Below are 26,404 nucleotides of genomic sequence, written 5' to 3'. Positions count from 1 at the left end.
GAAGACACATGCGGACCATAGATGCTGATGTGGTGATGAAATTTTTGTCAAAATGTAATTTCCTGCTACTAAATCTTGTGACAGGTGCATTGTATTTCTGGGTTCAAAAGTTATTCCCCAGTGATGTAACTCGAGAGAATATATCACAGGAACATCACCATTTGATATTTGCACAGTTCTTCTCCAAGGATATGTTTTGCTTTTTCTTGTTTCCAGTTTATGAGTGCTACAAATGAGGTTTTGTAAAACATCCTAGCAATATTTGCCTTGTATGGTTGATTGGGAGTCTTGAAATTGTATATCTAAAGCACATTACCCATGTCTTCTTTTTCAGTATGTATTACAGTCTTTACCACTGTATTTGTGTCACTCAACAGATGTTTATTGTATTTAATGACTGTGGGAGTTTAGTATGGATGGGTATTGCTTTTGGTTTTTTAAACATATATCCACATTGCAAAAATGTATGAATATACGTTCATAGATGATATGTATTTTTATCATTTAGTCACTATATCATGTCATGCATGCAAACAAATTTACATGGGTGCCCTTCTTCAAGTGGGTTGCTTTATTCAAGCTCAGCCCTTATGGATTGCAAATGTGTAGTGGTAGGCATATAGACAGATAAACTGAAGTCCCATGAGGCATCTGCTAAGGTCTGTCTGTAAAGTTAGGACAGTTCCTTTCCAACAAAACTCTACGGTGATGTTTTTGGAACTTTAGTTTTGGAGTTCTTTGGCTTTAGATAATACCTCACTGGGAACCATTACCCAGCTTAATCAGCTCTTTTATTCACCATATTTGGGTCTCAAAGCTTTTTGACTGTCTCCAAAGATCAGATGTGCCCTCCAAGGGCCAAACTGGCTGCTATAGAGACCATTCAAAAGGGTATGCCCAAAGCTGAGAAGGCAGTTGCAAGAAAGAAAGGGGACTTGAAGAAGGCATTCCAAAAATGCTTTGAACAATGCTGCATGCTTGGAATAAGTATGCAGATTTGAGGTGGCTGTGTGCAAGAGTCCTCACTGAGGATCTTTGTGAAAAATCCGTCTTGTTTACTCAGTAGCTAAACTTTATGTACAGACACACATACACCCTTGCACAAAAATAAACAGTGGGCGAACTTCAGACTGTCCCTTTAAATTTTCCACTTTTGCCTATTGATAGCTTCTGCTCCTATCCCCTCCATGTCAGCCTTACCTACCACTTTCTCACTTACCTTATTCCTAGACCAGCTGGCACTGGTAGGTAGCATTAGTGACTGAGGCCTTTATTGATCAGGATTTACGATAAAGGCTTTGAAAAGTAGTATGCTGAAATTTTTTGGAGGGGACAGTATATGATGGAATTGATATATCCTTTGATTTCCTGCTCTTTGAACATACTACTTGTGGAAAATTACCAGGATGGTTTCAAGGGTGCAAGGGTATGTGTGTGTGGTCCAAAGCAGTAGATTTCAGCCTCTAGGGAAGCCATATATTTTTCTTTTCCTCTCCTCAAAGGGGCCCCAATTTCCACCCTTGTGCATCCATGCAGGTTGGCACGTGTGATGACACAACTGGATATAGTTTGTTCCTATGCTAAGCTGTTCATTCAGCTCTTCTGGATAAGAGCCAGATGTAAAATCAAAAGCGTACCCTTGACTTTTTAAATTGGCAGTATGTTTGTCTCAAGCCTTTTAATAAAACATGGCCTTCCTACCTAATTTTAGAATGTATGAAGCAGTGTTAAGCTGTACGTAGATATCCTGGTAGGAACATTTTGATAGATTGCAATATGGATTCAGAAGAAACTTGAAAGTAAGTAAGATCTCTGGGGTTTTGGAAAAGCTAGGTTATTGTTTCACTTATAAAGTGAAAGTGAAGTCACTCAGTCATGTCCGACTCTTTGCGACCCCATGGACTGTACCCTACCATGCTCCTCTGTCCATGGGATTTTCCAGGCTAGAGTACTGGAGTGGGTTGCCATTTCCTTCTCCAGAGGATCTTCCTGACCCAGGGATCGAACCCTGGTCTCCCACATCGTAGGCCGACGCTTTACCATCTGAGCCACCAAACCTGGGGTTTTGGAAAAGCTAGGTTATTGTTTCAGTTATAGCAACCACACAAAGTAAATCCTATCTCCTTGATAATGAAAGAGATAAGCCTGGCGTGCTTTTTTGTTTGTTTGTTTTTACCTTGATGTCTCCATGTCAAGTCTTTATTTGTAAGTAGAAACATAGACTTTATTTGTCATTTAGGGGTGCAGTTAACACTGTGAAATGAACAGAAATCTCGTAGTAAAACTTGAATCCTCATCTGGTAAATTTCAGCTTACCTGAGAGCACTTCAGTAGACGATCAATGCTGGTGGGTCCCAGCCATACTCTCCTGCAAAGAGGAGACCGAGCGGCAGAGAAAAAAAAACACAATTTACATTGGTCAACATTTACCTTGTGTGGACTTTCAGGTCTGTTGCTGTCCTTGTTGTGGACATGGATCATTACTGCTGTGTGCTGATCATATCACAAAGCATGTCCTTGTGGTCCCTTCACTTATTTAAAGACGTCTTGGTCTGTCATTCACAGTTCCTCACCATCTACACAACCTACGTTTGTAGACGTCTCTCCTCTTTCCCGGTGAAGGCAATGGCACCCCACTCCAGTACTCTTGCCTGGAAAATCCTATGGACGGAGGAGCCTGGTAGGCTACAGTCCATGGGGTCGCTAAGAGTCGGACACGACTGAGCGACTTCACTTTCACTTTTCCCTTTCATGCACTGGAGAAGGAAATGGCACCCCACTCCAGTATTCTTGCCTGGAGAATCCCAGGGACGGCGGAGCCTGGTGGGCTGCCGTCTATGGGGTCGCACAGAGTCGGACACGACTGAAGCGACTTAGCAGCAGCAGCAGCAGCAGCTCCTCTTTCCCCTTTGCAGATACCCTGTGTTCTGACAAAACTACCTTCCTCACTTGGCCCATCCAGGGCTGCATGCTCATCCCCCCTGGGCTTATTTTGTCCTGTGCCCTCCGTGGGAAGTGTGCCTTGTCCCTTTCATTCATTCCACTCATATTTAGTGAGTTCCTGCTATGTGCCAGCACTGAAACACCATTTCCACGTCTCCAGACTCTTCCATGGCTTCCAAACGGAGCCAAGTGTGTCAGTGAGGTGCTTCCTTTACACTCCCAGCTAGAAACGTTCTTCCCTCCTCTGTACATCTAGGGCAGGAGTCCCTAACCCCTGGACCACGGACTGGTACTGGTCTGTAGACCATTAGGAACTGGAACACACATCAGGCGGTGAGTGATGGATGAGAGAGACAGGGAAGCTTAATCTGTATTTACAGCTGCTCTCCATTGCTGGTATTACCGCCTGAGCTCCGCCTCCCATCAGATCAGTGGCGGCATCAGGTCCTCACAGGAGTGTGAACCCTACTGTGAACTGTGCATGCAAGGGGTCTAGGCTGCATGCTCCTCATGAGAATCACTTCAAAACCATCCTTTCTCTGCAGCACTGAAAAAAAAATTGTTTTCCATGAAACTGGTCTCTGGTGCCAAAAAGATTGGGGACCACTGATAAATGGCTTTTTGCCTATTGCACCTTTTGTGGAATTCACCCCGTTTCAACTTTGCATTCTCTCTCTTTGTGAATGAAGCTTACCTTCCTTGCTAGAATTTCTGGAAAGCAGAGCCTATAGCAGACTTCACCATTGTAGCGTCGATAGTACTTAATGCAACCATTTACTTATTTGACAGGTATTTATTGATTAGCTCTGCTGTGCTATCTCCTGCCCAGGACATCCTATAAATATTGATGTTTCTATAGATACCTTTTGGATGCATGAAAAATAAGGCCCTCAGAAGGACTATCTAACGTTAAGACTTGAGAGCAAATGAGACTTTATAAGGTTGAGAAGAGGTCTCCTGCTGAGGGGAATGGGTAACACTCATTGTGATCTGACTTTTAAACTGTGTTGAAGAAATGTTATGTTTCTGCCAGAATAACTTATCTCTGTTAGACCTAAATTAGAACCCCCTTTTTAAATTTAATGATTAACTAGGTCTCTTTTGCTTAGACATTCTTTTGCATCTAAAATTTTCCTATCAACCAATGTCAACTTAAATACCAATTTCAGATTTTATAATGGGAAAGCCATGCAACTTCAAATTCTAAAATCTCCAGTTGACTTTTAACCAAAAGAAGATTAAGCATAGCTTGACGGTAACCTGCTTACCATATTTTGTAGTTGTTTTACACGAAAGGTGCAGTGGACGTTTTTATTTTGATCATAAGAACATCAAAGTGTTCTGTGTTTTTGTGTTGCTAAACCTCTGAAACCTCCAAACCACATCGATTGGTTTGCTGACTTAATATTGACTATTGTGAGTTTGTGATTGCTTTAGACTCTTGCATTTTGAAAGAAAAAAAGAAGTTAAATACAGTTTGTTTATTTTTCTGAAGTACTAGTACTGCTTGTGCCTGTAACTTCAGTTTATCCCATGCTGTCCCGTTGTCCCTTTTTAAAGAAAAACCCTAAAAAAGTGATTGAACGTTTTGAGATGCTGATGATGACGGATTCTTTCATTTTTCTTTTCAGAATGAAGACCTAAATGACCTCAGCAAATCCTCCTTTAACTCATGGGTACCCAGACTCTAAATATTTCATGATTCACAACCAGGACCTCACATCTTCCTCCTCAGTAGATGGTACGATGCACCCATTTCAGTTTGTTTACTTTACACAATCCTCAGGAGTTTGTTGACTGAACTGCACGTTCTATATCGTGCCAAGAAAAAAAGCACTGTGACACCAGAACAATGAGTCTGCATAAACTTCATCTTCAACCTTAAGGACTTAGCTGGCCACATGAGCTGATGGCCACCGTGCCACAAGAGAATGAGTTTACGCTCATTGCATTTACAAGACACATTTCATCTGCTGCTGAAACCGTACGACAGAGCATCATTGTAAATTATTTCCTATGGAACTGTTCGCATTGGGTGGAGAGAGTATTAAATATTTAACATAGGTTTTTGATTTATATGTGTAATTTTTTTAATTAAAATGTAACTTTTCTTACAGCACATCTTTTTTTGGGGGGATGTGGAACTGAGGTATACAGTGTTCTATTGTAAAGAGTGGAGCAAATGCTTAAAACAAGGCTTAACGAGTAGAATAGGATACGATCCTTGTTTTAAGATTGTAATTCAGAAAAGTAATATAATAAGAATCATAGTGCCATAGATTTTGGTTCTCAATTGTATAGTTCTATTTGCTGATACTATCTCTTGTAATATAGCCTTGATGTTGAGCTGAGATCCTTACAAAAATTGATCATTAATTTTGTATTTTTTTTTTCTGTAAGGCAATAGGCCATGTTAATGAAACTGAAGAAGGATATATTCTGCTGGGTATTTTCAAGTGTCAGCTTAAAATTGGCAATTGAATGGAAGCAAAATTATAAGAAAAGGCAATCAGTGTCTTCCTTTGTATATACTGTAAAGAGGAGGAGACATGGGTGAACCCTTTGAATCAAAAGCTCTCTTTGGAATGAATAATGTGGGTGTTTGTAAATTCTGGAAATTTCTTTCTATTCATAATAAACTAGAGACTGTTGATCTTTTCTTCTCCCCCTTCCCCCACTTCTGTAAGCTTCCTGTTCCATTGCCACCAAATTTTTTTTTTTTTTCTGTTGCACACGTTAGGATCTTTCATTTCCTGCATTGTCTCAAGAAAGATGTAAGACAAGTGAGTATTTGTCTTTCATTTCTAACCAGAAATTAAAATTCCAGAACATGTTTTTTACGATGACCAGGGCTACATGTCACTTTCCTTAAGACTTTTACCTCATGTTATCTGAGGACATCCAGTGTTACATTATTTAACTGAATGTAATTTGGTCCATTTGCCCTGGTGGCTACTGGCCTGTGTGTGATTAGTTAATAAAACCCAGGGCACAGAGCATATCAAAGCAAAGTGACCTGCTAGGGAAACACCTAGCCAGCAGTGAAAATGTTAATCCTTTTCTTGTTTGAAATGTACACACACCTTGGAATTTTTCCTTGTGAAAGAGAAATGGCAATGAACATACTAAAAGAAATGAAAGAGAAATGGCAATGAACATACTAAAAGAAATGAAAGAGAAATGGCAATGAACATACTAAAAGAAATTGCCTACAGAGTTTTTAATCTTTTGATCAGGAAACTTCCTAACAGTTCAGTGAATTAAGTCTAGTATCAGGCTCCCCTGGAGTCCGTGTGAATGCTCTATCAGGAATCCCCAGCCCTGCTGTTGAGAGGAGCAAGATTTTCTTTCACTGAAGGGCTGAGCTCCCTGGTTGGGGGAGGGATTGTCAGGAAGGGGCCAGAGTTGGGGGCCATCGCAGTGGCTGCTCATCAACGGGTCAGGGACCCTCTCCCACCCCCCACTCTACTCAAAAGGGAGTAGAGATCAGTGGACCCCTTCCCCTGCTGAGGCCGTGTTACTGTTAATTCTGCCGGATGACATGCACCTCACAGACTCTTGTACAATGTTCACCATTGCAGATTCTAAGCATTTGCATGCTCATCAATTTCTAAGATAAATAGGTCTGTAGTCATAAGAACCCATTGTTTTCAAGGAACTTGCTGAATGACATCATTTCCTATTAGGAGAGAACACCACCGATCTTTACAATCTGATATGAAAGTGTTTTGTTTTTGTACCCTTTCATAAAAAAGACTTTGTTAATCAAGCTCTTATTTTTCAAGTAGTCTGACTCATACTCTCACTTGTGTAGGAAGGAAGCAAGCTGTCCCGCTCTCTTCCCTTGAGGACATAAGTAGTCAAGGAGAGATATCAGTGAACAAAGTCAACCCCACCCACTTTCCTATTAAAGGTGGTTATTTCTCAAGGAACCTAAACTTTGAATATGTATTACCAAGGTACCTCTGCATGTGGGGTTATTAACATATTTTGGGTGAGAACAAGAAATGAACCGGACTGGAAAAAACATCTCTTGGTGTCTGTTTGTTGAGTCATGCATGTAGTATAAAGGTAAGACACTCCCATTTAAGCTGTTTCCAGTGGTCCCTGAGCTGGGTTTGCTGGTAGTATCAAACTTCACCCGTTTAAAACTGGAAGTTGCTGGTATTTAAGGCAAAAACTCATGCTCTGTCTCCGTGAGGGGTTGACCTTCAGCTGCTAAGTCCTTGTGTTCAGTTCTTATTTGGGAGACTTGGCTTTTATCCGTTTCAAAGTATTTGTAGGCCAGCCAAGGGCTTGTATTAATGGGACTTCTAGTGGCCTCTGGTTAACCTATAAGTTAGTGGCTTTTTCTTCATGAGACCAACCTTTCACAGTGTTTTATCTTAGAGACTTAGGCAGAGTTTTAAAATTCTCCTTTGTGGAAAGAACAAATATGTTCCATGACTTTGATGATATCTTTATCCTGGGGGGGAAAAAAGGTCCTAGAACCAGCTAAAAGTGAAGAGAATCCATTAATGATCAACCACCTGAGTCAATAATGACAATTCAGTGCTGATGTTACAATTGTGGCTATTTCTTGCTAACTTTCAAAGGTCAGGGACTCTCTTGACGAACTGACGTTGACTGCAAAAAATGAATTTTCCAAAAATCATCTAGCCAGAAGTAGAGATTTTTAACTTTTCTTTCCCTGATGCTTGCCTCCTAGCTGTCTTTTAAGTCTGAGATCTTTAAAGTGTTAAACAGTTTTACTAAGCCGTAAGAAACAGTATTTGACAATGCTGAAGCCCTGTTTTGTTCAGTCCTGCATCTTGAATGCAATATGCCATGCAGTTGAAAACTGATTTTTATTTACTACAGATGGTTTCAAAATGGGGGGAGGAAGGTCATCATCCACTGATGACAGAGCCACAAAAAATGAGATGAATGTGCAGTGTTCCAGCTGCTTTGGCAGAGCTCTATGGGTCAGTCTGTCACACAGGGAGGCACTGAAACTAGAAACACTTCACAGATTGAGACCTTGACTGCGGAAAGACGAGACCCTCTGGAAGGCATGGGAAGGGGAATGGATGGAGGCCAGATAGAAACTCGATCCTTTGCGATGACTTGACAGGAGAGTTAGCGTTCCTAGGACCTCGTATATGTTCGTTGGAGGTAATGCTGCATTTATATAGGTTGCTGAGAAATTCGAAAGGAAGAAGCATATGCTTCTAGGGATGTGAGGAAATAGGACCTTGCCAAAAGTAGGCGAAAAGACTTCCACCCTGTAAGCTTAGTCGTGGAGGGCAAATAAAGCCTTGTAATCAGTAGACCATCAACGGCTTAAGCACTTGGTGCCATTGGTCATTTCTAAAGCCAAGCCAGAGAGGATCATGAGGGTCCCTCCACAGCTCTATAAATCAGCCTCTTAAGGGCAGATGGACAAGGTATGGGTCAGATGGCATATTAGATTTCTTCCCTACTTGTAACCAGAGCATCAAATTAGATGCTAGGAGGAGGTGGAATGATACTGGAGGTGTTTGACCCTATTTTTAATGAATTTATCAGAGCTTAGAATTAGCTAATATGATTAGAAGAACATAAGGCATGGTTGGAGAGTTGTCTTCCTAGTTTGTTGATGGCATCTGTGATGTGTACACCAAGAGATCTTGGTATTATAGACTGGCTATTCACTTCTCTCTCTCTTTGTTTTTTTGTTAATTTGCTCAGTGTTAATCAAGATGCCACGTGATAGGACAAATTCAGTAAACAGAAAGATTTTTCTGTATGGACATCTTTAGTGTTTTTTTTTTTTTTTTCTCTTCTTCTTAGAATTTTGCTATTGGCTCAAGAATGTAGTTCCCGGAACCATCTTTCTTACAAAGTTCTTTCCTTACACCTCTTGGCTACAGGGTGGGCCAAATTAAATACATATATATTTTTTCATTTGATGTGTGTGCAGTTAGGTTTATCATCTTAAGATGGTGGCGCTGCTTCTGGCGCTACTTCATCTGTGTTCAAAAGGACCAATGCAGGGTCTGTATTGCTACCAAAACATTTACTGTATATATGTGTATAACATATGTGTGATGTATATATGTAATGGGTACCAGGCCAGGTCTATATTTTTATTTAGATTCACTTTTTCCAAGTTTTCTTTAGAGTGTTATGCTTTTTTTTCAGTTTTTCTTCCCCCCCCTCCCGATTCTGTCTGGTACTTAGAACTGTAGTGTCTTCATCGTTAATTAAAGAAAACTGTCTAAATGAATTCACGGATGTGAATGCTAGTGATCCTTCATGTTTTCGATTATGGGACATGAAACAAGCTGCCAATTAAAGTTTTCCGGGCCACTTGATTGGGTAAGAGCAGTGTACACTGTTTAAATGCTTTAATAAATGATTTTGGAATGGATAGGTTTACCTCACCCTGTCCCTCTTCACCTGGCTTCCAATGGCCAAGAGGATAAAGAAAAAGACCTCTGAAAAGACAGACTGTGAGTTGCTTTTGGTGGTGGTGAAGTAATGGGAAGAGAGAGAGGAGCAAAAATCCATCCTTCCCGGGGTGGAAAGATATGTGTTCTGTTGCTGTGCTGAGTCACGTCCAACTCTTTGAGACCCCATGGACTATAGCCCACCAGACTTCTCTGTCCACGGGGATTCTCCAGGCAGGAACACTGGAGTGGGTTGCCATGCCCTCCTCCAGGGGATCTTCCCAACCCAGGGATCAAACCCAGGTCTCCCGCGTTGCAGGCAGATTCTTTACTGACTGAGCTACTAGGGAAGTCCAAGAATACTGGAGCGGGTAAGCCTATCCCTTCACCAGAGGATCTTCCCAACCCAGGAATTGGACGAGGGTGTCTCCTGCATTACAGGTGGATTCTTTACCAGCTGAGCTGTTCTGTTGAGAGCTGCTATAATAGAACAGCTTTGGTGATCTTCAACACAAGCTCTTTTTCTGATGCAGGTTGCCTTGCAGGGGGCCTGAGATGGTCGGTGTCTGGGTAGCTTTTGAAAAACGAAAATGACCAGGCCACCTCCAGTGAGGCTGGTGCACTTTGTCTGGGGTGGGGCTGGGTATCAGTAGCTTTCCTTTTTTTAAATTTAATTTGAATTGGAGGATAATTGCTTCTCAATGTTGTGTTGATATCTGCCATACAACAACATAAATCAGCCACATGTCCCCTCCCTCTTGAACCTCCCTCCCACCCCCCACCATCCCACCCCTCTTGGTTGTCACAGAGCACCAGATTGAGCTCCCTGTGTTATACAGCAACTTCCCATTAGCTGTCATTTTACATATGGTAATGTACATGTTTTGCTGCAACTCTCTCAGTTCCTTGCACGTTTAGTCGCTTTTTATATTCTCTAGGAGACTCCAGTACAGGTCAGGGCTTAGAATGGGTATGGGAAGTATTGCTCAAGCTCATCTGATGACTGGAGTCACTTATTCAAAATGCTGACCCCCTGGAGCTGCCTGGGAACGTGTATTTAAATAGGTGACCCTTGTGGTTGGCATGTTTGGAAAATCCTGATTTCTGTACATGACATCTTTTGGATTGTTTCGCTATAAGACGGGATAGAATATCAATGATTTTTGAAAATAATAAACTATGTGGCCAATATATAAACAGCCAACTCCCCAGGTCCTCCCAAATTGTGCTTTCTTGCTTAAACAAACAGATGATGAACGTGTCTCATGTTGTTAGGGCAGACCCACATTATTGAACACTTTGGAAACAGATTTGAGATATAATTTTCTAAATTCATTTTTGTTTAATGAGCATAATGCTCCACTGAGAGTGAAAAGACTGAGATTTCTGTCTTTCCTATGCTTATTTGGTATACGAGGTCTGAGACTCTTCCTTCTGCCTGGCATGCAGTGTAAACGATAATTTTATTGTTCAGAAGTCACGTACAACGTGACTGAATAAATGCTTGAAGTCATTATTTCGTCTTCACTTTATATTGGCTTCCTCCATTTATTCTTTTAAAAAAAACATGGTTTTTTCAGTGGTATTGCAAAGCAAACATCACTCTAACTTCTACAGAAATTACAAGTACACATCACTAATTAGTATTAATTTGAGGGAAGTCTAGTTGGAGTGAATTAATGGTCCAATTTATAGCAATAATCGTCTTATTACTTTTACACATATGCTGGAACAGACTATAGCAAGTAAAATGTTGTCAATAAGATGCCTGTGACAATGAACAGGCAAGGAGAATCTGTAATTACCTCACTGATTCTATTATAAACAATAGCAGCATTTATTCTGCATTCATAGTCGCCAGGATGTACAACAGTTATCTCATTTTATCCTTTTAGCAAACAGAGGTAGATACTATCTCGATCCTTATTTCCCAGACAGGCAAGCAGTAGAGAGAAGGCATGTGATGTGGTCCAGGGATATTATGGGATGGCCAGCCTCTCAACCATGGACTGATTGATGGCAAAGTTTGTATTCTCATCGTCACCACTGCCAGTTTCTGGTTTCCAAGTACTTAAAAAAAATTAAATTCTGTACATTAAAAACACTATCATTCCACTCAGCTTGTATTACTAATGTACTGAGCAAATACGATTTCACGGTAGCCCGAAAGAAAAACTCTCTCCAACTTATAACTTTCACTCTACAAAGTAACAGACCCTTATTATGTTTATTTCGATTCCTTATCTTTGTGTCTAGTGTCAAAAATCTTTTTCTGATTCCATACTGGTTTGCTTAAGAAGTTCACCCCTGGGACTTCGTTGGGGGTCCAGTGGTTAAGACTCTGCACTTCCATTGCAGGGAGCACAGGGTTTGATCCCTGGTAGAGAACTAAGATCCTGAAAGCTGTGTGGCGTGGCCAAAAATAAGCAAACGAAAGTTCGCCGTTTTTCAGCAAGGACTGTTTGAGACCCCAAGGACTGTAACCCACCAGGCTCCTCTGTCCATGGGATTTCCCAGGCAAGAATACTGGAGTGGGTTGCTATTTCCTTCTCCAGGGGATATTCCCTACCCAGAGATTGAACCCCCATCCATCTCCTGCCTCTCCTGCATTGGAAGATGGATTCTTTACCACTTGAGCCATCTACATAGTCCCCAGCAACAGAACAGAGATAATTTTATTTCAGGAACATACCAGGACAGAGATGTGAAAGCCACAAAATAATCCAGATGCTTCTGTGTGTGTGTGTGTGTGTGTGTGTGTGTGTGTGTTTTGGCATCAGGTTTTACATATTGCCTCCTTAAACCCTTTAAATCAGAGCTCCTTACATTCTCTGGTAGGGAGACTGATGGTTAGATCAATGACCAAGATCGGAGATAGGAAAAAATGGGGTCATCTGAGCTGGAGAGCATCCTGACTTGAAGTGATAGAATGGTCAAAGCTGCCTCAGTACAGGAATCCCCTCTCTCATATGCCCTGCAGGGCAGGAAAAGGTTTTCCTTGACTCTCTGAAGGTCCCTGGCTTGGAATGAAAATTAAAGACAAACTGACAAGAGAAAACTCTGTATATTTAGATGCATGAATTTTTGCATGACATGGGAGCCTTCCTAAGGACCCGAAGAAACAGCTGAGTGTTTTCTGTGCTGCATTTGATGAGTGTGGACCCTCATGGATGAATAGGATAAGGAGTATGGGGCTAGTGTACCAAACTGAGGGAAACAGCAAGTCCTGTCTGTTTGCATTCTTCTTGGCATCTCTTTGTCTTTGGGGATAAGGATGCTCCTCTGCTCTGAGTATAGGGAGGGCATCTCTCACATGAGGGTTTTATGACCTATTTCTCAGGGGAGAAGGGCAAGAGAAGGTCAGGGTGACCTTCCTGCTGCTGCTGCTTTCTCAGACTTCTTCAGCTTAAAATATTCAGTGGCCAAAGGGCTATATTTGTGGGTGGCGTGTCCTGAACCCCATAAACCCACAGTGCTTCTCAAAACTTGGACTGTATACAACCTACAGAATTTCCTGATAGCATAAAGATTTTTAACAGGGGCCTCAGGAAACTATATTAGTGACAAGTTGTTTCCCCAACGTGCACACACACACACACACACACACACACACTCCTTCTCTCTGGGGCTGTGCTACACCCTGACCTTGGTGGAATGTGCTATTGGCAGTCACTAGGCAGTATCCTTTCTGCTCTCTTCTCTGTATAAGTTTCTCCAAATCTCAAGTCCCACAGCCTCTAATTGTAAATGTGAGAGAAGTGAAGACGTTGCTGGAGTTTCTCATGGCTTCTGAAAAAGCACAATCTATAAAGTAGAAATGTAAAACTTAGCATAAAAATATGAGAACTAGGTAAATTTGTCGTAAATACAGCATTATCCTGATTCTATAAAACAAAATCCCAAACAAAAATCTCAAAATGTTACAAGTGGTGGCATGTTTGATGGCATTATGGACGAATTTTAACTTTTCTGGGGTTTTTTTGGTAAGTTTTTACAATAATCATGTCTGATGTTCATAATGAGAAAGAAAAAATATTCTATAAAACACAAAGGGAGTTGGATGAGAATCTTAGTGAATCCCCATGTGCTGGTTTTGCCATACATCACAACACTCCATGATCACTCAATCAGGGGTTAGCCAGCTATGGTCCGGGAGCCAAATCCAGCCCAGGAGCCTGTTTCTGTAAATAAAGTTTTATTGAAACATAGATCTGCTCTTTCATTTACATATTGCCTATGGCACCACAATGGCAGAGTTGAGTAACTGTGACAAAGACCAAACAGCCCCCAAGTAGCACACTTACCATCTGGTCTTTTATGAAAAAATGTTGTCCAGCTTTTAATCACTGCTTTTTAAGAGAGAGAATTGGGATGAGACAGAGACTCTTTCCCTGAGCTTCTGAAATTCTCCTGGATCTGTTCAAGGAGCTTTTTGGATCTGCTGACACAATTACAGTGCTTTTGGACGGACTGTAACCCACCAGGCTCCTCTATCCACAGAATTTTTCCAGGTAAGAATACTGGAGTGGGATGCCATTTCCTATTCCAGCGGATCTTCTCAACCCAGGGATCAACCTGTATGGTTGATTATTGAAGTGCTAAACGGACTTCTTTAAGTTTTGCCTACAAATACTGAAATACTTTTACAACTAGGCACATGGAGCTGAATTAGAGTAAATCTAGAATGATGCTTTGTCCTTGGTGCCTCAGTTTTTCTATATCAAGAGCCAAAAAAAAGAAAAACCCCACAAATCATCAATTAAAAGTTATCGCTTTCAAATAGAGGATTTCCTCAAGAGATTCTAAAGGAGGTTCAAAATAGACTATGGTCTCCAGGATAGCAGGACTTCGACCAATGGGAGAGACAGTAAACAGCCGTCCTTTCCCAGTCTTTTTTCCCAACTTGTCACGACTGCAGTGCTGAGAATGAAAACAGTGCCAAGAGCATGGATTTTGGTCAGGAAGATAATACCTGATAACCTATGAGATGAAGATTATTGAATTAAAAAAAGAACCACTGTTATAAGTTATTAGGCTGGAAAGCAATTCCTTGGTATTTTAAAGTTATAAAATCCCACTATTTATTCCTTCATCATATCCATGATATTGTTGAGGAACTATTATGTGCTGTGGAGAGGAAATAGCAACCCATTCCAGTATTCTTACCTGGAAAAATTCCATGGACAGATGAGCCTGGCAGGCTACAGTCCATGCACGTGGTCTCAAAGAGTCGGACATGACTGAGTGACTGAGCTCGTATGCATTATGTGCTGTGATGTGGCAGAGTAGAGAGCGTGTGCTCAGTCGTGTCCGACTCTTTGTGACCCCATGGATGGACTGCAGCCCACCAGGCTCCTCTGTCCAAGGAATTTTTCCAGGTAAGAATACTGGAGTGGGTTACCATTTCCTACTCCAGGGGATCTTCCGGATCCGGGGATCAACCCATGTCTCCTGCGTCCGCTGCCTCAGTTCTTGCTCCCGTGGTGCTCTCATATTTGTTCTGAAAGTGATCTGTGTCTGGACCGCTTGTTTTGTGGGTAAGAAAATTGAATTTCTGTTCCACCGCTATTTAACATGACTTTATTTTAAAATTGTGTCTGTACCGGGTTGATTAAAACAGATCCTAAAAGGGCTTTAACACCCTTTTAGCACCTTTTGAGGTGCTCTCATGGCCCCATCTGCAGTGTATGAAGTGGGTGCACAGGCTGGGAAGTCCTGTCCTGGAGGGTGGCTGAGGTCGACCCGGAGAGTCAGTGAGGTGGGGAGTTTAGGACAGCGACAGCATTGAAATGGGACAGCTATAAGGACCAGAAAGCTGGAATGAGGGGATCAGAGCAACCAGGTGGAAAGGCTCCTGTAGCCAGCTTTCAAAGAGACCAGAAGGTATCAGAGAATCTGAAAGAGTTAAATCCTTTATATATCAATGGTACAACTCCTTGTTCTTAGGTAAAGTCAGGGATCTAAGGTCCCCATCTCCTGCCCATGAATTCAGGACTCCTGGATCAGATAGAGTGAAAACCCGAGGAGCACCCACGGCTCACATTTTCAAGCATTTTGCTACGTGCCTGTCACTGTTCATGGATCAGCTCCAATGCCTTCATCCCAAATGTTTGTAGATATTGCATATAACCCCATTTTGAAGAGTAAAATAAACTAAGATCTAGAAGGGAACCTGTCTAAGGTCATTTGATGGTTAAGTGTAGCACTGGCCTTCCCACTCAGTCCCATCCAACTCCAGAGTTTCAACAATTGAAAGACATGGAACCTGGAAAAAAGAAATGTTCACTGAAATCCTGATACACATTTCTGACACAGGGTTGTCAGAAAATGCCCTGTGGAAAATTCTCTCTCTCTCTTTTTTTTTTGTTTGCTTCATTTTCTTTTAAACTTTGTTGCTGTCAGTGGCTCAGTCATGTCTGACTCTTTGTGACCCCATGGACTACAGCATGCCAGGCTTCCTTGTCCTTCACTATCTCCAAGAGTTTGCTCAAACTCATGTCCATTGAGTCAAAGATGCCATCCAAACCATCTCATCCTCTGTTGCCCTCTTCTCTCCCTGCCCTCAGTCTTGTCCAGCATCAGGGTCTTTTCCAATGAGTCAGCTTTTTGCATCAGGTGGCCAAAGTATTGGAGTTTCAGTTTCAGCATCAGTTCTTCCCATGAAAATTCAGGGTTGATTTCCTTTAGGATTGACTGGTTTGATGGGCTGACTTACTCTATCTGTTCTTAAGGTGCTAATATATGGACACTAAATCTATTTAAAAAAATATATTTTTTACTTCCACATATTCTTACTATTTGTTTAGTTATGCAACCATGGGGGAGAGTGCTTGATTCACACTCCCATTGCAGGACACAACATGTACCCTTCCCCCACTCCCACCTCCCAAGTCTAACGTTCTTCTTGACGCTTCTGGGGGCCTCTCGTTAGGTTGGGGTGCAAGTGCTCCTCAGCTGTCTCTCATTAACCTCTTGAAGCTCAATTAAATTCAACTTAACATTTGTTTTTCACAGAAGATGGTAGCCAACACACACACACTCCCTCCACAGCACATCTCACACACACACGCACCATATCACACCACTTATACACACACACACAAGCACACCACAGCCCCCTTTCCTTCCCCACCCCATCATAAAATCCTAGGGGGAAAAAGTTAATGATGCATCTAAAATGGCTAACTTCTTTTTTACATCAGCAGTGAGTTTCTGGTTCAAATTCGAATTGTTCCTTTTTCACATACCACTTTCATCACTACCACATACCAACTGCTCCGGTTAGCAGGGTCTCATGCCCCATATGTAAAAATATATTAGATTTCTGAATCTGGTTTACTTCATCTGTTGAAAAAGAAAATAAGGTTGGCTGAGCTAAACAAATTTCTTCCTGAATAGAGTAACCCTGCTATTTGTGTTTGCTGAAATGTTTGACAGATGAGAATCTGATGGGGGTATTTCTTTTAGTGACTGGGCAACACTTCAGCTCTCATCTTTGCTTTGCCACTGAGTGACTTAGAGCAAAGCACTCCTCTCTGGCTCTTTCCTTCATTGTTTATAAAATATGAAGGTTATCTGATCTTAACCTGAGATCCAGAAATTTGTCTACACTCTAAAAGCAAATGTAGTATTTTTCCTGGGTATGACTCTGTGCATTTTTTATTCCTGGGCATGGCGTCTGTGACTTCTAGTACACTCATTAAAAATTCAAAACAGAGAGATGGCTTCTTAGAATCAGAAAACTTCATGATTTTTATGGTGTGCTAGAAATTTTTAGAGAATTTAGGGGCTAGCCTATGGCAAAATATTAGATTAGTGAAATTTGTCCCCATCACTTTCTCCCCTCAGCTCTACAGATGGGTTGAGGTTGGGTATACTTCCTTCACAAAATGATTTTTTGGAACCCAAGGCCTTTCTGGAGCGATGAAAACACTTCTGATAAATTGGGTTTTTTCCCCAGAATACACAGAAGAACTATACAAAAAAGATTTTCTTGTCCCAGATAACCATGATGGTGTGATCACTCACCTAGAGTAAGACATTGAAGTCAAGTGGGCCTATGAACAAAGTTAGTGGAAGCCATGGAATTCCAGATGAGCTATTTCAAACCTTAAAAGGTGATGCTGTGAAAGTGCAGCACTCAATATGCCAGCAAGTATGGAAAACTCAGCAGTGGCCACAGGACTGGAAAAGGTCAGTGTTCATTCCAATCCCAAAGAAAAGCAATGCCAAAGAATGTTCAAACTACTGAACAATTGCACTCATCTCACACGCTAGCAAAGTAATGCTCAAAATTCTCCAAGCCAGGCTTCAACAGTACATGAACCAAGAACTTCCAGGTGTTCAAGCTGTATTTAGAAAAGGCAGAGGAACCAGAGATCATATTGCCAACATCTGTTGGATCATTAAAAAAGCAAGAGAGTTCCAGAAAAACATCTATTTCTGCTTTATTGACTATGCCAAAGCCTTTGACGTGTGGATCACAACAAACTGGAAAATTCTGAAAGAGATGAGAATACAAGACCACCTTATCTGTCCCCTGAGAAATCTGTATGCAGTTCAAGAAGCAATAGTTAGAACTGGACATGGAACAACAGACTATTTCCAAATCGGGAAAGGAGTACATCAAGGCTGTATATTGTCACCTTGCTTATTTAACTTATATGCAGAGTACATCATGCGAAATGCCAGGCTGGATGAAGCATAAGATGGAATCAAGATTGTCAGGAGAAATATCAATAACCTCAGATATGCAGATGACACCACCCTTATGGCAGGAAGAGAAGAAGAACTAAAGAGCCTCTTGATGAAAGTGAAAGAGGAGAGTGAAAAATTGGCTTAAAACTCAGCATTCAGAAAACTAAGATCATGGCATCCAGTCCCATCACTTCATGGCAAATATATGGGGAAACAATGGAAACAGTGACAGAATTTATTTTGGGGGGCTCCAAAATCACTGCAGATGATGACTGCAACCATGAAATTAAAAGAATCTTGCTCCTTGGAAGAAAAGCTGTGACCAACTTAGACAGGATATTAAAAAGCAGTGACATTGCTTTGCCAACTGTCTAGTCAAAGCTATGGTTTTTCTAGTAGTCATGTATGGATGTGAGAGCTGGACTATAAAGAAAGCTGAGCCCCAAAGAATTGATGCTTTTGAACTGTGGTGTTGGAGAAGACTCTTGAGAGTCCCTTGACCTGTAAGGAGGTCCAACCAGTTCATCCTAAAGGCAATCAGTTCTGAATATTCATTGGAAGGACTGATGCTGAAGCTGAAACTCCAATACTTTGGCCACCTTATCCGAAGAACAGAGTTATTAGAAAAGACCCTGATGCTGGGCAAGATTGAAGGCAGGAGGAGAAGGGGATGACAGAGGATGAAATGGTTGAATGGCATCAGTGACTCAATGGACATGAATTTGAGAAAGCTCTGGGAGTTGGTGATGGACAGGAAACCCTTTTATGCTGCAGTCCATGGGGTCGCAAGTAGCTGGACATGACTGAGCAAATGAACTGAACTGAAATGAAATTAATATATCAGCTTCCAGGCTATCTGATAAAAAAAGAAGGGCTACCCAGGAAGAAGAGTCAGACACAACTGAGCAACTAAACTGAACTGAACCCAGGAAAAAGAGAACATTTTGGCAAATGGGAACCAGTAGCTAATAGTGGAGTTTTTGGAATCCATCTGAAGAGAGGTTTAGTAGCAGGGGGTGTGGGGGTGTGGTGTTTAGTTTTGTGGAGCAGATTTAGTGCTGTACAGACACTGAGTCTTGAGAAGGAATCCGATGAGGTGGTCCTTTTTCTCTTTTTAAATTAAATTAAAATAAAAGTTTGCTGTGACAATGACCTAAAACTTGAATGTTTGCAGCCAAGAAACTTCACTTCTAGATTTTATGAATAATTTTAATTCTAGATATATTCATCAAAGCTAAATGTTTTCTCTTTTGTTTTTAGCGGATGGGGTCCCTGCTGGGCTGTTGCTCTCAAGTCTTGCCTGGGATCAGCTCTCCTATCCTCACAACTCTGAAGTCATCTTTTGTAGATGACCACCTAGTCTATCTATCACTGTGGATGATGACAGAAGCCATGATGTTAAAAGATGCTTACTCCTTAGAAGAAAAGCTATGACAAACCTAGATAGTGCATTAAAAAGCAGAGACATTACTTTGCTGACAAAGGTCGGTATAGTCAAAGCTATGGTTTTTCCAGTAGTCATGTATGGATGTGAGAGTTGGATCATAAAGAAGGCTGAGCACCGAAGAACTGATGCTTTTGAACTGTGGTGCTGGAGAGTCCCTTGGACAGCAAGGAGATCAAACCAGTCAATCCTGAAGGAAATCAACCCTGAATATTCATTGGAGGGACTGATGCTGAGGCTGAAGCTCCAATACTTTGGCTACCTGATCCAAAGAACTGACTCCTTGGAAAAGACCCTGATGCTGGGAAAGATTGAAGGGAGCAAGAGGAGGGGATGACAGAGGATAAGATGATTGGATGGCATCACTGACTCAATGGACATGAGTTTGAGCAAACTCTAGAAGATAGTGAAGGACAGGGAAACCTGTTGTGCTACAGTCCATGGGGTCACAAAGAGTCAGACACAACTGAGTGACTGAACAACAACAACAACCTATTCTACCAGTACATGAAATTGGCTCTGACTCACCCTCTGATGAACATTGCTTAATTGCTGGCAGAAAAAGAGCTAAAGCAGGAAAAGAATGAATTTCCTTCTGGCTGACAAACAACTCCTACTTGTTGCTACTAATGGGAAATCTATTTTTACTCTTTGGTGCCCCGGCAATGGAGTTGATCCTCATGACACAAGGAAAACCCCAGCCAAAAATTTACAAATACTGTTTCTCTTTGGAGATTATAAACTCAAAGTATCTTCTCTAGGAAACTACAATACAGTATTTCAGGTAAGAAGACTATATCCGCTGTGTGTATTGCACTATAATGTTCAGCCTCCAATGAAAACATAATCAGTTATCAAAGATTTTCACCAAAGATGACTGTGCAGATGAAATCTGTCCTTTAATTTTTTCTTTTTTGTCAATGCCATGTAATTTTTCTATGTAGCTGTGGAGTGATGTTTTTGTTCCAGAAAAGGGCTGTAGTGTTAGAATTAGTCAGTCCTAGGCCACCCTGGAAATCCAATTTACTAGCTGGGGGACTGTCTTAAAATTGCTCAACTACTTGGAGCCATAGCTTTACCTTCTGGAACATAGGGCTATGACGTTTACTTTGCAGGGGCTTGGAGAGCATTAAAGGCATTCTCACCACACGCAGAGCACTTGATACAGTGCTTCGCCCATAGCTGGCACCCCATACATTGTAGACCTTGCAGAATAATTTAAATTCTAAACATTTTTACAACTTTCGGACAAAATCTCTTCCTTCATACCAGAACAGTTGGGTCTACCTTTTTATAACCGTGAAGTTTAAAAGGCCTTAGACACGAGAAGTCTTCCTTGTTGGAAGTCTGGAGTTTATCTTTCTGGTGGAAAAGGCCTTTCTGGTGGTCCAAGGAAGGTAATGATGAAACTGTAGGTGGAATTTTGTAACTATGGCACCCCTTCTCAGATATGCAGTCATGCAGGTTTCTGAGCACAAAAGTGGCACCGATGAGGAAACTGGACATGACAAATGATAAACATATGAGCTAGTTCCGCCTTTAATTCTGATTATTGCATTACTTTCTTCAAGATCTGAGCTGAGGTTAGAAATGCTCATCCCTTCCACGCGTGCTCACCTATAAGTTGGATTCCGATATGGCCTCTGGGTCTCCCACTCTCATACTTCTTGCTTATCCGAAAGCTGCTGTTTTGTTCTGATCCACAAGCCTTCTTGGAGAGAGGTTTGTCTCTTAGCAAATACCCCCTGCACCATTTGGCCCCTGGGGTTGAGTTCATTTCTTTTTAGATTTAATACCCAAATTAATGAAGAAATATCTTTAAGATGAGACTGTTGTGTCTGCTTTATCAATAGTCTGGATTCTCCCCCACCATAGTGTTCTTACAGAGGAGGGGGTCCAGGGGGAACATGCCACCGAGATTGTGAAGGGAGCGCTCTCTGAAAGACAAAAGGGCTGGACTCTGGCCCCCTTGCCCTGTCTCATTTCTCATCTTCCCCTACTGCCTATCATCTCTCTTTCCCTTCATTTCTGGGCTGGCCTAACCTCTCACGCCATTATTTTTAGTTCTCCTGCGACAACACTGACTTGTTTCTCTCGTGGTTTCTTTTTTCCTTTACCAGGGATGTGTGATGATTTTTCTCCCTGCGTGTTCAGGGCGTCAGGAACACTGTGTGCTCGCGTTTAACCCATTGCATTTCCCGGAGGTCCTTTGTTCAGTTGCTCATGAACTCTTAATTTTTTCCAGGCTGGTGTGTTTTGTCCAGACTGCAGCTTTCCTGGAGCTTGGCTGGCCTCTTTGTTTTGGGGAAGCTTATTGCTTCACAGGGAGGCCATCTGACCATCGTAATCTGTGACCTGAGAGACAGAGCTGCCAGCAATGGGAGTCAGGGGCAGCGATGAGAGATGCTCCTCACCGATCTCCAGGCTCCTCAGCCCCCACCACCATCTAGGACCACACAAGGAAAGGGACCAGGGTGACACCAAATGTTCACGGGAGGGTGGAAGATTTCCCCACCCACTAGGGCTGGCCTCGGTGTTTCCTTGAGGCCCTGACAGTGGAGAGAAGCACTGAATCGCACGTGTGGATGGTTGGCAGTATGAGTGTCTGTACTCTGATCTTCCCCTTTCCTTCCCTCCAGCTCTCTTTTCTTTCTCCCCTCCCACCCTCCTTCCTTCCCTTCATCTCTACCTTTCACAGCAATCTGCAGTCTTACATCCCGGGGAGCATCTCTCCAGGAGGCAAACACAGTGGATCAGTCTTCAAGGAGCTGCCCAACCACAGTGAGAATAAAATCCGGGCTCTTTCCCACCGACACCACCCTTTCTCCACACCCTCTCCAGCCTTTATTGTTTGTAGATTTTGTTTGTTTGTTTGTTTTTTGGGTGATGGCCATTCTGACAGGTATGAGGTGATTGTTGTTGTAGTTTTGATTTGCATTTCTCTAATAATGAACCTGTTGAGCACCTTTTCATGTGCCTTTTTTTTTTTTAAGTTGGGGTATAGCGGCTTTGCAATATTGTGTTATTTTCTACTGTGTAACAAAGTAAATCAGCTATTTGTGTATGTATATCTCCTCCCTCTTGAAACTTCCTCCCACCACTCCACCACCATCCCATCCCTTTAGGCCATCACAGAGCACTAAGCTGAGCTCCCTGCGCTACATAGCAGCTTGCCGCTAGCCATTCATTTTACTCATGGTAGCGTATACATTAGGGGCTTCCCTGGTGGCTCAGACAGTAATGAATCTGCCCACAAGGTGGGAGACCCTGGTTCAATCCCTGGCTTGGGAAGATCCCCTGGAGAGGGGAATGGCTACCCACTCTGGTATTCTTGCCAGGAGAATTCCATGGACAGAGGAGCCTGACGGGCTGTCAATCTCAATCTCCTAATTCATCCCACCCCCTCCTTCCCCACCCTCACCTCGTGTCCACAGTTTTATTCTCTACCAACATGTCTCCATTCCTGCCCAGCAAATAGGTTTATCTGTACCATTTTTTCTTGAGTCCACATATACGCTTTAATATACGAAATTTGGTTTTCTCTTTCTGACTAAAACAAAACAGTTCACAAAGTGTACCAATAATGCAAAGATTAAAAACGATATAATGAAAAAAAAATCCGTACACAAAATCAGAGTCCCTGGGGGACTCGCCCCTGCCATCACTTCCCATGCCCCAACCTTGCCTTCCTTCCTGGTACTGCTGTCTGCTCACGCCTCACTCAGAGCTTCCTCACTGAGGTCTCCTCCTCCTGAAATGCTCTGGCTTTAGAATTCTCATAGGTGCTGACCTCTTGTCCTGGTTTTAACCCAAATACTCCATTCCCAGAGACACTTTCCTCTTTCCCCCAACCTCTGATGCTCTCTGTCGCGTGTTTTGTTCTAGGTTCTTCACAGCTTTACTCTTCATATGAAACCAGCTCTGTGTTTGCTTGCTTGTTTACTTCCTGCCTTTGTGCTCACTCACTTAGTCGTGTCCGACTCTTTGCCACCGTATGGACTCTAGTCCGCCAGGCTCCTCTGTCCGTGGAATTCTCCAGGCAAGACTACTGACTCTATCTTTTTCTCCATGTGGTCCTCAGTGCCTGTCATGTTAGTATGTCTTCAATAAATGTCTGTTGAATGAATGGATAAATAGATACTCTCATAGGGGGCACAAGAAATACAAAAATAACTTCATAAATAATGATAATAATGATGACTGACTTTTTTGGTATGCTACTGAGTACTGTGTTCTATGTATACTATCTCCTGTCTTCAAAAGCATCATGAGAGAGTATTACTTTTATATTTTGCCAAAAAAAAGGAGGCCCTCAAGAGCTGGTATTTTCCCAAGGCCACCCACCTTGTGAGGGAAGGACCTGGGATCCATCCCCAGACAGGTCTGACTCTCAAGCCCACAGCGGTTATTTTCTCTGGACCGTGGTGTCTCACACGTGTAAACAACTATGATACAAGCCAGAAAGAGATAAGCTCCATGAGAAGTACAGATAAAATATCATGAGAATTCAGAGAAGGAAGACGTGGCTTCTGGATGAAGGCAACAGGAAAGAGTTGTGACAAGGTGATTTCGTGTTTCTGGATCTCAGCCCTTGAAGATTCGGGCATGGAGGGAGGTGGGAGATTCTGGACATTTGGAAGTGGAATATGAAATCCCAGGGTGTGTTGTGTGTGTGTGTTTTATAGTAGAGAATAGAAAGGTGAGAATGACTATGAGTTTAAATTCTGTTCTGAGAAAGCTTGTAGGTAGCTGTGGGAGGGCATATTTCCTTCTCTTATCCAGTTTTGTCTTCCATTCTTCTTTCAAGACAAAACTACACGTCTGTATCTATTAGACTAAGAGATTCGTATAAACATCTATAATCCTGCATTTCTGTTTTAGCAGACCTTGCTATTTATCTACCCCAAAAAATGTATTTTCCTACTGAGTCACATTTTAATGTCAGATATAAGCTAAATGTTCCCAGGCCTATCTAGCCTGGGGGGTGGGTGGCGGAGGGGGCAGAGGGGAGGTGGTCACATGTGACCACTTTACCACTTAAACCCAGATTTTCATGATTCAGTGTCTCCGTCTTCTCAAGCAGGATTTATGTCCTCTACCAAGCCTCTGCCCAGATTATCCTTGTGTCCCAGGAAGACACATCAGCTGTGTTCACACAAGGCCTCCTCACTGGCACAGCTTTGCCTCCTTTCTGCTACGGGACGTGGCCTTCTCCACAGGCCCTTGAACTCTGTTTTCTACCAAGCTTCCTGCCTAGGGCTCCAAACCCAGAGTCACTAGTTTCCAAATTGGCTACATTTCTTTCAGCCCTCCCAGAAGTGAAGCCTCACAGGACAGGGACAAAACCACCTCTCTTCTGAGGCCTAGGACCTGTGGGGGATGCTGGGAACCAGAATCGAAAGCACAGTGAAAGGGCTAGCATCATAATGGATTCCATTTAGACTGATACCGATATGTTGTGATGGAACTGAATGTGAATATTATCAGTCCTGATGATGTTGAAGTGATTGTGATAGGAGAATGAAGTGGAGGTCATGAACATACACTGATTTCCTGATCTTTTGGTGAAGAGACAAAACATAATTTATAAGCAAAAATAAATATAAATAAATGGATAAAGCAAAGGGTGGAAGTAAAATATATTTAAAGTAAAAATATAAAGATAAATATAAAATTGAATAACGGGGAGGAAGCAACTATAATAATTGTGATCTACTGGTTGCCTTTATAACTACAACCATATCACAGTTTAACATGAAAAAGAGCCATTAGGAGCAAAGATCTAACAGTTTCAAGCTTTGTTGTTGTTTAGTCACTAAATTGTGTCTGATTCTTTTGTGACTCCATAGACAGTAGCCCACCAGGCTCCTCTGTTCGTGGGATTTCCCAGACAAGAATACTCGAGAGGGTTGCATTTCCTTCTCCAAAGGATCTTCCCAATCCAGGGATCGAACCTGCATCTTCTGCTTTGGCAGGTGAATTCTTTACCACTGAGCCACTGGGGAAGCCCAGATCCATTCCAGGCATCTCAAATAAAGGTGAATAAATGGGTTTAATAAGATAATTAAATAATAAGATAATTAAATTTCAAAGAGAAATTTAATATAAAAAAGTACAGGACACTATTTTTGTTACCTAGAACAGAGAAATATTTTTAAAATAAACTGTCAAAAGCAAGAGAATAAACTAAAAACCTGAGATATTTGATTACATCAGAGCAAAGGATTTTTATTCAACAAACATCATCATGACTAAAATGGATAAATCAGTGACAGAATGAGGGAAGGTATTTTCCACATCCAAGCCAAAGACTAATATTTAGATTAATCAAGAAACTTTTGAAAACCAAAAATAAAAATATAGCAAGACCAATTAGAAAGTGAGCAAAGGATATGAATAGGCAAGATACTGATGAGGACACTTGAAAAGCTAATCAGTGTTTGAAAAGAAAAAAAATCAAAATTAAAGTAACAAGGGTATATGATATACACCCATTGGACTGACAACAGAAGACTAATCAGTGGGGTTCAGGGCGCAGAAATCCTTATACACTGCTAGTGGGAGTATAGGCTGGTCAGCCATTTTGGTCAGATTAAACAGCCATGGACCCTATGATTTGGACACGACTGAGCGACTAATCACAGCACAGCACCTTATAATTAGGAAGTCCAGCAGATGAGTTATGACACCATTAGGTTCCTAAAGGACTTGAGAGTCCCTTGGACTGCAAGGAGATCAAACCAGTCAATCCTAAAGGAAATCAACCCTGAATATTCATTGAAAGGACTGATGCTGAAGCTGAAGCTCCAGTCCTGTGGCCACCTGATGTGATGAGTTGACCCATTGGAAAAATCCCTGATGCTTGGAAAGATTGAGGGCAAGAGGAGAAAGAAGTGCCAGAGGATGAGAT

The 26,404-nt window shown here is 41.9% G+C and overlaps 1 protein-coding gene and 1 long non-coding RNA gene across 2 annotated transcripts in view; both read left to right on the top strand.

Moving 5' to 3' along the window:
- IRS1 (insulin receptor substrate 1) overlaps nucleotides 1-5,601 on the top strand; it is a 64,265-nt gene extending 58,664 nt beyond the window's left edge. The window contains exon 2 of the mRNA XM_081584672.1: nucleotides 4,575-5,601. The gene's annotated coding sequence lies outside the window, so the exon portion shown is untranslated. The remainder of the gene's footprint in view (nucleotides 1-4,574) is intronic.
- Nucleotides 5,602-13,621: 8,020 nt separating this feature from the next.
- Nucleotides 13,622-22,462, top strand: LOC145543381 (uncharacterized). Its single transcript, XR_014080674.1, has 3 exons — nucleotides 13,622-13,864; nucleotides 19,311-20,278; nucleotides 21,740-22,462. It is a non-coding gene; the product is annotated as an uncharacterized LOC145543381 (long non-coding RNA).
- The last annotated feature ends 3,942 nt before the right edge of the window (nucleotides 22,463-26,404 follow it).

This window comes from Giraffa tippelskirchi, chromosome 3 (genome assembly GCF_054371585.1).
Source record: "Giraffa tippelskirchi isolate mGirTip1 chromosome 3, T2T-mGirTip1v1.2.pri, whole genome shotgun sequence".
Taxonomy (NCBI): domain Eukaryota; kingdom Metazoa; phylum Chordata; class Mammalia; order Artiodactyla; family Giraffidae; genus Giraffa; species Giraffa tippelskirchi.
This window is presented reverse-complemented; position numbering and strand designations above follow the sequence as displayed.